The sequence below is a fragment of the Alosa pseudoharengus genome, unplaced genomic scaffold (genome assembly GCF_046254945.1).
Source record: "Alosa pseudoharengus isolate Yale_2024_CS ecotype anadromous, Long Island Sound unplaced genomic scaffold, YU_APseudo_1.1 YU_APseudo_1.1_scf_8, whole genome shotgun sequence".
NCBI lineage: Eukaryota > Metazoa > Chordata > Actinopteri > Clupeiformes > Clupeidae > Alosa > Alosa pseudoharengus.
The window spans coordinates 15,954,499-15,969,263 of record NW_027468870.1 but is presented as its reverse complement, the minus strand read 5'-3'; the positions used below and the strand labels follow the sequence as shown (position 1 = coordinate 15,969,263).

At 43.4% G+C, this 14,765-nt stretch overlaps 1 pseudogene; it reads right to left on the bottom strand.

Annotated features, from left to right (window-relative positions):
* Nucleotides 1-480: 480 nt before the first annotated feature.
* LOC143112612 (uncharacterized) lies at nucleotides 481-2,079 on the bottom strand (annotated as a pseudogene).
* Nucleotides 2,080-14,765: the final 12,686 nt, after the last annotated feature.

The window sequence follows — 14,765 nt, the reverse complement described above, 5'->3', positions numbered from 1 at the left end:
GAAGTCATTACTGTTTAGGCAAATAGGGATAGATTCGGTTACTTCGGTGTGGTTCTTCGTCAGGCGGGAGATTGTGGTAAAGAGAAATTTTGTATTGTTTTTGTTTTCTTCGATCAGCGAGGAGTAGTAAGTTGACTTGGCTTCGTTGAGTGCTTTTTTGTAGGTGATAAGGCTATCTTTCCATGCTTGGCGAAAAACTTCCAATTTAGTGGTACGCCATTTTTGTTCAAGTTTACGCGCTGTTCGTTTGAGTGTTTTTGTCTGTGTGGTATACCATGGAGCACGCCTTACTTGTTTTCTCATTCTCTTTTTGAGTGGTGCTACTGAATCAAGGGTTGAGCGTAATGAGTTCATCACATTATCAGTTAACAAGTCGACCTCGGCTGGATTAAGGAATGGGCCTTCTGATAGGCCTACCACATGAGTCCGGAATGGGGCAAGCGTAAGCGAAATTTTTTCTAGAAAGTCTGCATTAGTTTTTTCAGATAAGCCGCGGCTGTAGTATTCAGCTAAATTGGGTACTGCATGTTGTAATGTCATTGTAAAAGTAATTAGATGGTGGTCAGTTAAGGTCGGGTGTTGTGGCAAGATTGTTAACTGCTCTATGTTTATGCCGTATGATAAGACTAGATCAATAGTATGGTTATGTCGGTGCGTGGGCGAATTAACATTTTGGCAGAACCCGACATGGTCAATTAGGGATTGAAATGCAATTGTGAGACAATCGTTCACATTATCCATATGAATATTAAAATCACCCAATATAAGTATTTTTTCTGTTTGGATAGTTAAAGTAGAAAGGAAATCAGAAAATTCCTCTAAGAAATCAGTGTAGGGGCCAGGGGGTCTGTACAATGTGACCACAGTTACAGGCTGATTAGTTTTCCAGTCTGGCGGTAAAAAATTGAGGACTAGAACTTCAAAAGATTTAAACTTGTGTGTGAGCTTGGGAGATGTGAGAAGACTAGATAGATAGATTGTAGCTACTCCACCTCCCCTGCCAGTGTGGCGTGGTACATGATAATTCAAATGGGAGGGAGGTGTAGACTCATTTAATGGAAGGTATTCATCTGGTTTAAGCCAGGTTTCAGTAAGACACATAACATCTATATGATTGTCAGTAATAATTTCATTAACCAAGGTAGTTTTACTTGACAGTGATCGAATATTAAGTAAAGCAAGTGTAAGTTGCGTTTTTGGAGGAATTTGCTTCACCGAAGAAGTTTTTATCGTAATAAGATTGCTACGAATAATTCCCCTAGTGGGTCGAGTAAGAGTTGACAGTCTTGGTACAGACACGCTCTCTATTTGGCCTTGTGTGCCCTGTATACCTGGGTGACTGTTAGGACGGCAGAGATCTGTGTAAGACCTTATCTCTGCTTCCTGGATCTCTGGTTCGTCAGGAACTAGCCTCGGTTAAGTGACGGTCTATGTTCCTTGAAAGGAGGGCAGTACCCTCCCATGTGGGATGGATACCGTCTCTTTTCAACAGTCCAGGTTTCCCCCAGAAGGAGCTAAAGTTATCTATGAAGCCCACATTGTTATTGGCACACCACTTTGACAGCCATCGGTTGAGGTCCGAAATTCTGCTGAGCATTTCATCACCTCTTTTAATGGGTATGGGTCCAGAGAAAGTTACAGAGTCAGACATCTGTTGCGCGAACCTGCACACGGAGATAAATTTTGTATGGTGATCTCCGATTGACGCAATCGGACGTCATTAGTGCCAGTGTGGATAACTATTTTCGAGTATTTACGATTAGCTTTAGCCAGCACTTTCAAATTTGATTCGATGTCGTTAGCTCTGGCCCCAGATATCGATTTTACTATGGCCGATGGAGTCGCTAGCATCACGTTTCGTATAGTAGAAGCGCCAATGACCAGAGTAGCAGGTTTCTCGGTTTCTCTAGCTAAGGGGGAGAATCTATTAGAAACATGAATAGGTTGGTGGTTAGCAGTGGGCTTCCTTCGTTTGGATTTAGATCCAGGCGAAACAGGCCCAACGGGCTGCTTTCGCTTGGGTCTGGCTCCCCTAACAGTCACCCAAGAACTATCCCCTTGCTGCGAGGGGGCTGTCATGGTTGCGCTAACTGTGCAGTCGGCTGGTGCATCCACACAATTTACCAAAGGTTCTGCCACTAGCTGTTTGCTAATCTGATCCAGTGTGTGGATACGATTCTCTAGTTCACCTATCCTCGCCTCCAAGTTAGCTATTAGTCTGCATTTTTTACAAGTAGCATGTCCACTAAAGGAGGCTGAAGAGTTAGCTAGCATGTGACACGCCGGGCAACGGAGAGAATCGGAAATAGGAGAGGCAGGGGCAGCAGAGGACCCTGCCATCGTCCTTAAGATAGATTAGACAAGTGAATTATATTAGACAAGTGAATTGGCTACACGAGTGGTTAAGAGTGGAGTTTTTACGTAAATAAAACCTAGGTGTAGTCTAATTTAAGTGGATTACGTGGAAAGAAAACAGGAGCAAGCTAGCGTGAGAGCAGCCACTCTGACACTACAAACAGGAAATGACGCGATTCGCTTACCGTAATCACCCAAGGGGAAATTCAAAAGATTCAGGGCTAGCAAACACTAACTGGAATTGGCCGTGGAGGATGTCTGTGTCCTTCATTCCTCCCAGCTACATTGCAGAGACTCCTAGCTTCCCCAGGAATACTTGAATATTCGGATAAAACTTCAGCGATAGCTATGCTCACCTCATCCGAGGAAGTCGCCATGTTGTTTAGATTGAACAGTAGCTTCTCGTGGCGTCACACCTAAACCCGCATCAAAACCAACGCTGATTGAACATTCATTTCGCGAACTGCTCCAAATTTTCTCTATCGGAGAGATGCCAGACTGATCTGCAAGTGAAAATCTGAAGCTTGCGAGATCAGGATGGTCTCACGAGGCTAGATCTGGGGAAGGGTGCAGAAACATGTGTGCTGCTTTAAAGGTCCCAATGAGCACAGTGGCCTCCGTATCATCCGTAAATGGAAGAAGTTTGGAACCACCAGGACTCTTCCTAGAGCTGGCCGACCCTCTAAACCAGGGGTCGGCAACCTTTGTGACATGGAGTGCCAGTTTGAAATTTTCTTCTCATCTAGTGTGCCATTATCAACGATAACGCAAAGTTAAATTATGACACAAAATACAAAAACATTTCCAATATACCTGGAATTTTATTCTCAACAATAACAGTATCTGTATTCTTAACAAAATAGCCACATCAACATTTCAAAGACTGAAAAACAGCTAGCCTACACATTTAAACTAAAACTAGTGTAGGCTGAGGCAACATCAAATTATCAGTTGCCTACCAGACAGTCAGTGTGATCCCTGGCCCTGCTTTGCTTGACTTAGCTCTGTGATCTGGGGCTTGTAGTTAGTTACTTTGAGTTGCAAACAGGCCTCAGAGTGCTCCGTTGTTAACCGACTGCGGGTGGGGCTGAGCACATGTTTCATGTGTGAGAACACCTGCTCACAGAGATATGTTGACCCGAAGACTGACAGCAGCGCCAGTGCAATGCCCCTGAGACAGCTGAATTTCTCAGGTGTAGATGCAGGTGAGGATGTGGGCTCCGTGATCTTTCACTGGTGTGGCTTCCAACTGTTTTCTGAGCTCTGCAAACTTGGTCACCCACAGTGTTGAGCTCTTCAGCTCAATCAGCTGCATTTCTATGTCCTCTGTATCCATCCAGTCGATCAGAGTGGCATCCAAATCAAGTCTATCAAAGCTGTCGGGCTTGATCAAGATAGAGAACATTGGTCCGTACATTTTAAAATCCACAAATCGCGTGGTGAACTCCGCCTCCAGCACACGCATGTACGTGGTTATTTCAGCGGTGCTGATGTTGCGCAGGGAGGACAGCTCTCTCAGGTGTCGGAAGTAGCGGAACGTGGAGGTGGAAATGTCATCTGAGAATACTGCCAGCTTACCGACAAAAGCCGTCCATGTCTCATACATGTCCAAAACAGTTTGTCCTGCACCTTGCAGTCTGAGATTGAGCACGTTCAGATGTCCCGTAATGTCCGCCAGAAACATAAGTTTCACAATCCACTTCTCGTCCTCCAGTTCTGGATATTTTTGGCCCTTTTCATTCAGAAAGGCCTTGATAGCATCAAAGCAGCTGACAAATCGCTCCAGAACTTTTCCGCAACTCAGCCATCTCACTGCTGAGTGGAGAGGCAGATCTGTATATTCGCTGTCCAGCTCCTCGAGCAGGGACTGAAACTGCCGGTGCGTCAGTGCAGATCGCTTCACTATGAAGTTAATAATCTTTGTCACCAAGGCCATAACTTCATTGAGATCCGAATTTGACATTTTTGCGCACAGATTTTCCTGATGTATTATGCAGTGGAGTTTCATGATGGGGTGGCCGACTTTTTCTTCAATCAGTTTGACAGCTCCCTTGTGTCTCCCAACCATAGCGGGGGCGCCGTCTGTGGTCACTGCAAACACTTTTCTGATGTTAATCCCTCGTTCTTCAAAATGTTCAATTAATGCCTTGGCCACGTCTTCACCTTTTGTAGTGTCAGGCATTGGCTTCACGCAGCATAGTTCCTCTCTGACAGTTGAATCACAGTACCTTGCCATGACTGCCAAACGCGGGATGTCATTCACATCCACGCTTTCATCAAGTGCAATGCTAAATACCGCAGCATCTTTTAATCCAGCTGTTTGCTGAGCTCTGACATTTTCAGCCATTTCATCAATACGTCGCTGAACACTTCTAGCTGACGTGGGAATGTCCTTTATTCGTGACTTGATGGTTTCTTTATTTGGCAAGCTTTCAAAAAGAGCATCTGAGCAACTGAGAAAAGCCTCCTTAATAAATTCGCCATACGTAAACGGCTTCCCATGCTTTGCAATGCAATGCGCAATGCGATAGCTTGCTTCTGTCCCGTGATTTTTAGCAGTGGTAAAAACCTTGAAGGAGCTAGCTTGTTTTCCATATCTGGACACAGCACGTTTAATTGACTCTACTTTGTCTGCTTGATCTTTGAAGGTCTTCTCGTGCTTCGTCTCAAAATGACGCTTAACACTTGAAGTTCTGCACACAACATTCTCACAGCATAAAGTGCACACAGCACGGTCCTTCACAAATACAAAACCAAACTCTTGTGTCCAGCAGGACTGGAATGGCCTAGTTTTAGCCTTTTCAGCAGCCGGCGTTGCCATTGTTCACAATATCATGCTCTGTCATTCAGTCAGCACGAAGACAGCGGACAGGGCGCTTAGGTCACGTCACACACTTTGATCTGAAATTCGCGCGCCTGCAATTTAACGCAAATCCACGCAGTGGTGTCCTCCGGGTCCTAGTGCCGGCAGTCAAACGCTCACAGACAAAGAGGCAGATGCTTTTATTTTTTAAACGGGACAGATAAAGTGAGTATCGTAATAATACTAAGGTGCCAGCGTGTCAGTGTTTATTCCGCGGCGTGCCACCCGTGGCACGCGTGCCATAGGTTGCCGACCCCTGCTCTAAACTGAGTGATCAGGGAAGAAGGGCTTTAGTTAGGGAGGTGACCAATAACCTAATGGTCACTCTGACAGAGCTCCAGGGTTCCTCTGTGGAGAGAGGAGAACCTTCCAGAAGGACGACCATCGCTGCAGCACTCCACCAATCAGGCCTGTATTGTAGTGTGGGCAGACGGAAGCCACTCCTTAGTAAAAGGCACATGGCAGCCCGCCTGGAGTTTGCCAAAAGGCACCTGAAACTCTCAGACCATAAGAAACGAAATTCTCTGGTCTGATGAGACAAAGATCGAACTCTGTGGCGTGAATGCCAAGCGTTATGTTTGGAGGACACCAGGCACCACTCATCACCTGGCCAATACCAGAGACTTTCTAATGAAGAGACACAGCACTCAAAAACTCCTCTATAGAAATGCATGGGGTTAGTTTGTACATGTGAATACATTGAGCCAATCGTGCAGAGGAAATTTGAAAGACAACCGTTTATCCTGCCCCTCAGATTGAGCACTGCCAATGGTAAGTTCCCAGACCCTATATCTTGATGTGGGTCTGGCTCGTCAGGCTAATGACTACCATAAAGTGAAGAACAACACTGATAAATCAACACTTGAAATATATATCATAACTATCAAACTATCTATTATTCATTACTTATATTTATGATCTTACTAACTAGATGTACCGCAGAGCGGTACAAAATATGACCGCCGCCCAGTCCAGCACATTTTTTCCACAAAAAGAAATCACGCTGAAAGGCCTATATGATTCTAACTGTCTCACTAAATTGCATTATCCACACTCAATTCTCACTGGTATCTGCTAGACAACAAGTACCAAAACATGATTAGTTCATAGATTTCACATGTAAAATTCATTTTATACAACCCTACCTCCATCTTGCCTGTTCATAATTATGAGAAATTCTTGATTGTTTGTGTTATGTTTATGTTATGTGTGTGGGTGTGTGTGTGTGTGTGAGTGTGTGTGTGTGTGTGTGTGTGTGTGTGTGTGCGTGCCTGCGTATGTGCCTGTGCATGGAAGCGTACATATGTCTACTGTGTGAGTATGTGTCATGATTACTGTGAATGTGTGTGTGTGTGTGTATCTGTTTGTGCACATGTGTGCACATGAACTGGGCTAACATGACCCCTGGAGGCAAATATACGGAAAAAATGGTCATCCTAGGCCCTACAGTTCTCAAGATATTCACAGAGAACTGTGTCTGGCCTACCCTCCTTTCGGGGGGTCCAGTCCAGCGGGGGGGCTACAGATCAAAACGAAAAATGACAGTTCCATGCTATCCATGTGGGGTACATGCCCACCAAGTTTTGTGTACCCCGGTCTTTCAGTGTCCCGGGAATCCTTGTTGGTGTACGTCACTAAATGTACACATAAATTGTTTTATTGTAAGGCCCCCCATGAACGAAAGTACACAAAACTTGGCATGCATTCGGAGGGTGTCATAATGATCCTACACTTTCAATTTCGTGCAGTTTTGACCATGTCAGCCAGAGATATTGTGATGAAAACACCTAATTTTTTGCTTTTTAATTTTTAACTAGGTGGCGCTATACATGAAATAAGTGGTAATGGGATGGGTTGACATGGCCCCTTGAGATCAACATACAAAAAAAAGGTGGACCTCCTAGGCCCTACGGTTCTCGAGATATTCACAGAAAACTGTCTCCGGCCACCTACAGGCCAGTTGGTGTATAGTAACATAAATTAATTTATTGTGTGGCCCCCCATGAACGGAATTCCACGAAACTTGGCGTGCATTCAGAGGGTGTCATAATGATCCTACACTTCCAATTTCGTGCAGTTTTGACTATGTTAGGTCACAGATACCTGCGATTACAACACCTCATTTTTACTTTTTTGTTTTTAACTAGGTGGCGCTATACATGAAATGTGTGGTTATGGAATGGGTTGACATGGCCCCTTGAGATCAACATACAAAAAAAAAATGGTCCTCCTAAACCTTACGGTTCTCGAGATATTCACAGAAAACTGTGTCTGCCCTACCCTCCTTTCGGGGGGTGCAGTCCAGCGGGGGGGCTACAGATCAAAACGAAAAACGATGGTTCCATGCTATCCATATGGGGTTACATGCCCACCAAGTTTCGTCTACCCCGGTCTTTCAGTGTCCCGGGAATCATTGACAGAAATTTGGACATGCGAAAAAAAAACCTTTATGACCGCCGCGCAAAAAAAAAAAAAATCTGACTAAACCTATATGACCGCCGCTTCGCTGCGCGGCGGTCATAATAACTTACTAGTAGTATACTCAAAAACTCCTTGTATGCTGCTGGTGCTTTTGGATTGTCAGAAGCATTTATCTGAAGCCAATTGATACCATACCATATCAACATACCATAATTTCCTGACTATTAACCACAGTTTTTACATTGACTTTGCAAAATGTTTTATAAGGTTAAAACATGGGAGCGGGCTACACATGGGAATGCATTTGTTTTCCTCATTCTTCTGTATGATTGAAGCACAACCTGGTTCTGATTCAATGGGCTATTGGCCACTGCGGTTGCAGTTAATACATGCATGTTTTATTTATGTTTTATTTGCATAAAACACTGTCCTGTGGTTTGTACACAATGTGGCTAATACATGGGGAATTACTGTATTAAACTACAACACCATGGTGTTGGTGTGTGTCCCTTCTCCCACAAAATGACAGTACTCTGCCTTCCCCACTAGAGGGCACAGCCGTTCTGCATTTTTCACCAATGCAGGGTTTATTCCATCAATGAAGATCACAAAAAACTACGCTTTTAGGGCTCTAATACAGTTGGCAAACTACCAACAAATAAACACAAAAGGACATGGGTAAATACATGCAGGTAGATCAGTTAAGCTGGACTGTTTTACTTTTTACTTTGAGGGAGGCATCAACACCCTCTGAGGATAGACCCCAGTGGCTGAGTGCTGTGCATTTTAAACAGACCTTTGACTGTTATTTGACATTTTGTTGAAAGAGGCCTCAACATGCTAGCCTGACTATGGGAATGATTGGAAGTGGATTAGTGACGGGTACTCTTTATTTTCAAAATCATTCTTACTGTAAGTGGCTATTAATGGAAACTGACCTCATGTAGAAGCATGCTTAAACATTTGGTCCATCTTTTAACCTACTAAAGAGAATGGTGGGGAGTAGAGAGACCCTCATTGTTTCAGCAGACCACAAGATAACCAACTGACCTTGGTCTGGGGAATTCCCCACCTCTTGCTATAGATGAACCAGACCATGGTCTGGGAGCAGTTATCACATTTTTGTCTTTGGCTCTGGTGTCATGGGAGAACAGAAGCTAGCCCAGCGATATGATAACCTTTTGCCATGGACAATTCAGTTGGAGCTGTGAGTGTCTCCCCATGCATGCCTGCCCCTCTGTTTGACTGGTACGGCCAGTCGTGCATGGGGACTGATCAGAAGTTGGTGACACACAGTTGGTCTCCACGTTCAGACATTCCTTCATGACTGGATCTCTGGAATCAGAGACCTCAGTAGTCTCTCGTGTTAATTGGATGCCACTTGCTATTCAACAAATTCTGAAGAAAACTTAAAACTGAGCATTTGTTCGAGATGTCTTTGCATATTTAAGCCCACATTTTAAAATATACAATCTTTAAAAACTACACTCAGAGCTGCATGGTCTAAGTAGCTGCTATACTCCATTGTGTCTGAGGCAGTATAGTGAACACAGGGAAAGTTCAATGAGGTCACAAACGTCTACTCATTCTGGCCAATTTGACCACCTTCCTGTGTCCCGACGCACCCCAGTTGATTATGTCTCTCGCTCTTTAGTCAAACACACCGACATGCCTGTTGTGCCATTGATGGCGACACTCCTGTGAATAGTATTATTGTGTGGAGGGAAAGAGAGGTCTGTTTGACACCGTTTTTTGGAGAGGCCGTCACGAGGCCTCCCAGGGGCCCATGGCCTCCCAGAGTGTCGTTGAGGGCCCCGCTTGCTCTCTGCTGTTTCAGTGAACTCTGCTGTTCACTTCCAGGAAGAGAACAAATGGCTTTATGCTGTTTACCCCTCATGGCCTGCTCCTCATCCCCCCCCCCCCACCCATTGCATTTGTGCATTTGCCCAACTAGACTGCAGCACATAAGAAGCCTTTGAGAAACTTGAGGGTTTTTTTTTTGTTAAGTAAAAAAAAAACTCTCAGTAATAGCAACAATTAGAAAAAAAAAGACAGCATTCATTTACCGGCTGCCTGGTAAACATGGCCATTTCCTGCCGCTTTGCAGGCTCAGACTTACGGATTCCCCAACACAGCCCTGTGCTTGTGCATGCCTGTGTGTGCACGCATACATATGTGTGTGTGTGTGACTATGTGTGTGTATGCCTGTTTGTGTTGTGTGTGTGTGTGTGTGTGTATGCATGTCTCCCTATTCACTATTTTTAAACTTGTGGAGGTGAAGACTGAGTGAGGGGTGAACGTGTGGTGGAGTGGTGGAATCTATTCAGCTATGAATGGCACAAAGTGACTCGGGAACAGGAACGACTAGAGTGTCTCTCTCCCCTCTCTCTCTCTCTCTCTCTTGACACACACACTCACACACACACATGTGCACAGAGACACACACATGCATACTGCAGTGCTTTTAGCATTCATGAAATGTTAATGTTCTTCTCTGCGAGTTTGGCACTAAATATGGCGGCTGGATCTGGCTGGAGTGAAGTTGCAGCAGTGAAGTTTTAATAACAGAAATCATGTGGCCCATACAGCCCCCTCCCTGAAGACTGTATATTTGATATACCGTAACTGTAGCCTGGTGTTACCATCCTACGTACTTCCGGCCAAAATTTGATTTCAGCCTCGCACGTATGTATGACGAAGAGAAACGTAGTCACAGGCGGTAAGGACCAGGCTACCGTAACTGGGCCAGTGACTAAAAGTGGAGTTATTTTTCAGTGTTTACAAATTTCTTTACACTGTTTTATAAAATGTGCAAGATTTTATTGACCACAAATGATAACTTAATAGAATAGAATAATTTATTAAAGTTAAAGTTAAAGAGGAAAAAAACTGTTCAACTGCTCAACTTACATGCACTTGGGTCACTCATTTACAGCTCTTCCTAAACATATATGTTAAGCATGTACTCTCTAAATTACATAAGAATTGAATACATGACTTCAGTGTCAGTGCAGATACCCCCTTATTTTAACAGTCACACTCGCTGCACCACAACATGTAGATCTCATAGATAATGCATTACATTTGTTTATTTCCTGGTTTATATTATTAACAGTGACAATTTGACAGTTGTTTCTCAAGTTGCATTTGGGTTAAGGTATAATTTCATGGTGGCACGTTTGCTGTAGATGGCCATAGATCAGGGATGTGTTGGCAGAGTGACTTGCTATGTGCCAAGTGAGCCAGTGAGGAATTAAAGATGAGACAAGCCCTGTACTATTGAAGCTGCTCTGACACTGATAGCAAGCAGCTCACAGCTGTAAGCACCAGCCTGCTGTATTATTCAACACAAATAGCTTCTAGTTGCCATCTACTGGCTGCTGTAGGGTTAAAATAACAAACATAATTATGTTCAAAAAACAATCTTCAGTTACATCACAGATGGAGGGTGTCTGATTTTTTATGATTTGTTTTGTTTTTGTGTGAGAGCAAGAGAGAGAGAAAGAGAGAGAGAGTTCTAAAGATAAAACCATTTATAGTCTTATGTAATCAAACAAAATAACAGGCCTTAAACAGGACACCCGTAGGTAGAGGCAGTAAACCCTCGCCCACCGACAACAGCTCAGCACTCTCCCTTGCCAAAGACCCCCGTGCTGGAATGCGTTGCCATGCATGCAGACAACCGCCTATTAATCCAGGGGAGCCTTAATTATGGATAATTGTTTTGGAGAGACCAATTGTTTTTTTTTTAAATAATACTCTGATTAATGGTAGTTCTACCACAGGCCTTTTTTTAAATTCATTTGACAATGTGTGCCATCTGGTCCCCCAACGGCTTTAGCTATAAATGCCTGTCATAGGGGTTAACCCTCCTGTTGTGTTCACGGTCAAATGTGACCGATTGACAATTATTTTTTCTCAAAAATATTGTTAACTTATTCTGACTACCATGAGGCTCCATGACTTTGTTAACACAAAGCATCTGAACACACAAAACAAATTTGATTGTTCAACAATTTGAGTGTTTTATTTAACTTTAGAACACCCATGTGTTAGCCTGGGTGCCAGCCGAACTTAGCCCGGCCCAACATTTGAGGTCGGGAAGTTCGGTCTGGCACTGCTCCGTTGTGGAGCAACTTTGCTCGAACCAGAGCTGTTTGGACCAATCAAATTTACGATGACGGACAGGTGAGCAACAGTGCCTCGTCTATCACGTCATCTGAGCATGCTTAAAGGGACACCTTAAAGGGCAACGTTTTCGTGTTAATTAATCATCTTCATAAGTCTGTATATGCTTAAAGGACTCATTACAGGGCGAATGAAGACTCTCTCGCCCGCCCCTACTTCCTGTAGGAAGAATATCCCGCTTGCAGTTTGTGTATCTGTCCCGCCGACCTTCAGCCTAAAGTCTCAGACATTGCGAGAAGCAGGATCAGTTTACATCCTGAGCATCCCAGCACAGAGGCAGGCTAACGAAACACTAGCGATTGTTAGCCGAAAACCCTTGATGGAAGATGCAAAGAAAAGGAAAAGAGCTTCAGACCGAGCAAGGGCTCGCACACGTATCGACACGTACAGACGCTAGGGGGTGCTTTGTAGAGAAAAAGCATCAGGCTTGCCTGGTGTCCCTTTTAGTTGATTTTGTTTGCAACAAAAACGCTGTGGCTAGAAGGAGATAGATGGCTTCTGGGTCATTCCGTGTCAAATCACCCAGTGGCTGACAGGTCACCCTCTTCAAAAACATCTGAAAAAAATCACAGATGTTTGTAGACCAAACCTATGAATAAATCTTAAATAGTATATCTGTATCACTAATGTACGGAGCCCAGGAGGTGTCATTGCAAGATATTTTTGTGTATCGAGAGAATGTGCGGTCATTTTACTAAATCGTGCACACATTTTACTAAATTGTGTGCTCAATTTACAACAATTAAAATGAGAGCACAATTTAGTCAAATGAGCGCACTATTTAGTAAAACGTGCGCACAATTTACTAAATTGTGTGCACGTTTTACTAAATCGTGAGCACGATATACTAAATTCAGAGCACAATTTAGTAAAATGAGTGCACGTTTTCTGGATATATACCAGATCATATCCCGATATATATATATGACACCTCCTGGGCTCCGTACTTATGGTTCCAAAACTACAGCCCTTTGAAGATTCAAGTCATTTTAAGCATTGTGGTGAACAATCTTTTTGTTCAACTTCCAACATTATTGTCTCTTTTGGTATTTCACACACATTAGTGAAACTATGTGAATAGAAGTACATTTTCCTGTTGAGTTAAAAAATCCAATCAGATCAGACGTATTTTGTGTACTTTCCCCTCTGCAAAGCTCTGAAAATGGCTATACATTCATTATGTGAAAAGACATCATCACCTTTGAGGGCTTCTCATTCAAAAAGTATGTGACACAAATTCATCAAATTCACCAGGCACATACCTATTGATCAGATGCACTGTATGTCTGCTTCTGTACATTAAAACACACACACAAACACACCCTCACTCCCCCTCTTTGCTTCTATGCCAGTCCCCACTGGAACCTTTCCCCAATAGAATCTTCCCCTTTCTGACTTCCATGAGCTCAGGTCAGTGAGGCCTGCAGGCCAAAAATAGAAAATGGAAGTTGGTAATAAAATGGAACTAGTAATATCCAATAGAACATAAGTTGATACTAAGGTCTATCACAACATTAGATGAAAATATATGTGTTACTATGGATGTATAACAAGTTATATAATGCAGCAGTCATTTTTGATCGGGTACACAAAACTAGTAAACATGAAACGAACACAACAGCGTGGCACGCTCAGTGTTAACAGATGTGTGTGTGTGTGTGTTGGTGTTATCCCTTCGGGACTTCCATCCAGCGCTGCCTTGAAGACAACGTTGGGGGCATAAAACACCAAGAAACGGATATAATGTTGCATAAAGAGACAATGCAAGGTGGAGATATAATGTCACAACACATTGCCGTTCATACCAGTATTGTATCTATCACAAGTTCCCCCTTTCTGTCTAATTTGTGTGAAGTGAGACCTCATGCCTTCATACTTTGTCTTGGCATGACACTGGTAAGAGGAGAGGCTGCTGTCCCAGCTGTTTCTCTCATGGACTTCACTGACACTATTCCATTTCACCCTCTTATGTAAACACTTTGGTGGAATGACACAGTAACAGCAGCAACATTGCTGTGTATTTTACTCTCAAGCAGACAGACTACGAGTCCAACGCTGTAATACCAAGTCAATGTAACAGTTAAGCCTTCGTGTAAATACGAGGGCCAGACTGTCTGTAGATTCAAATTTAAAAATGTTTTGTGTTAAATGCTAGAAGAGTTCCCACGGGTCATAGAATTTCTGGAATATCATGGAAATCTATTCTATTCCAGATATGAAAAGTCATGGAATTTGATCATGTGTGGGGAAAAGTCATGGAATCGGGGAATATCAGGGAATTTTGTAGTAGCAGTTTAAATTGACTTGCCAAAATACAATAATGCAAATATATGTCCGTACGCAGAATTTATGTATATCTTATAATTAGCTTTACTGCTTGCTTGAGTGGTTGTGGTCAGTCTAACTTTGCTAATTTAATGCCCATTTACTCATCTCCCACTCTAAAAAAAAAGTCAAAGATTCTTGAATGCTACACGACTCTGAAATCTTTGGTCAGTATATTGTACGATTCATTCTAATTACCAGTAGGTCATGGAAATTCAGGTTTATTGGCAGGGAAAGTCATGGAATTTTACATCTGACTTAGGAACCCTGTGCTAGATAAAGTTCCATTTATAATTCTGTTGTGACACGAACTACAGGAATTGACCGCTCCTCCCAAAATATACTCCTGCTATTTACTGTTACTTAAAATGTGTTTTCACACAATGTAGTGGACAGCTGTATTGCAGCACATTACTGTGTCGTGCCAGCATTTTGTGAGAGGGAGAGAGTGAAAGTGAGTTGTAGCACATGTTGAGTTGGACACGAGGACATACAAACTGGTCCAAGGCGGACATTCCTTCAGAGTCGCGCATAGACAGATGGTCATTGTGTGGAGGGTGAAGGGTGGTGCTGGTGGCTAGGGGCGAGGGTGGGGTGGAGTGGGTTAGGCTGC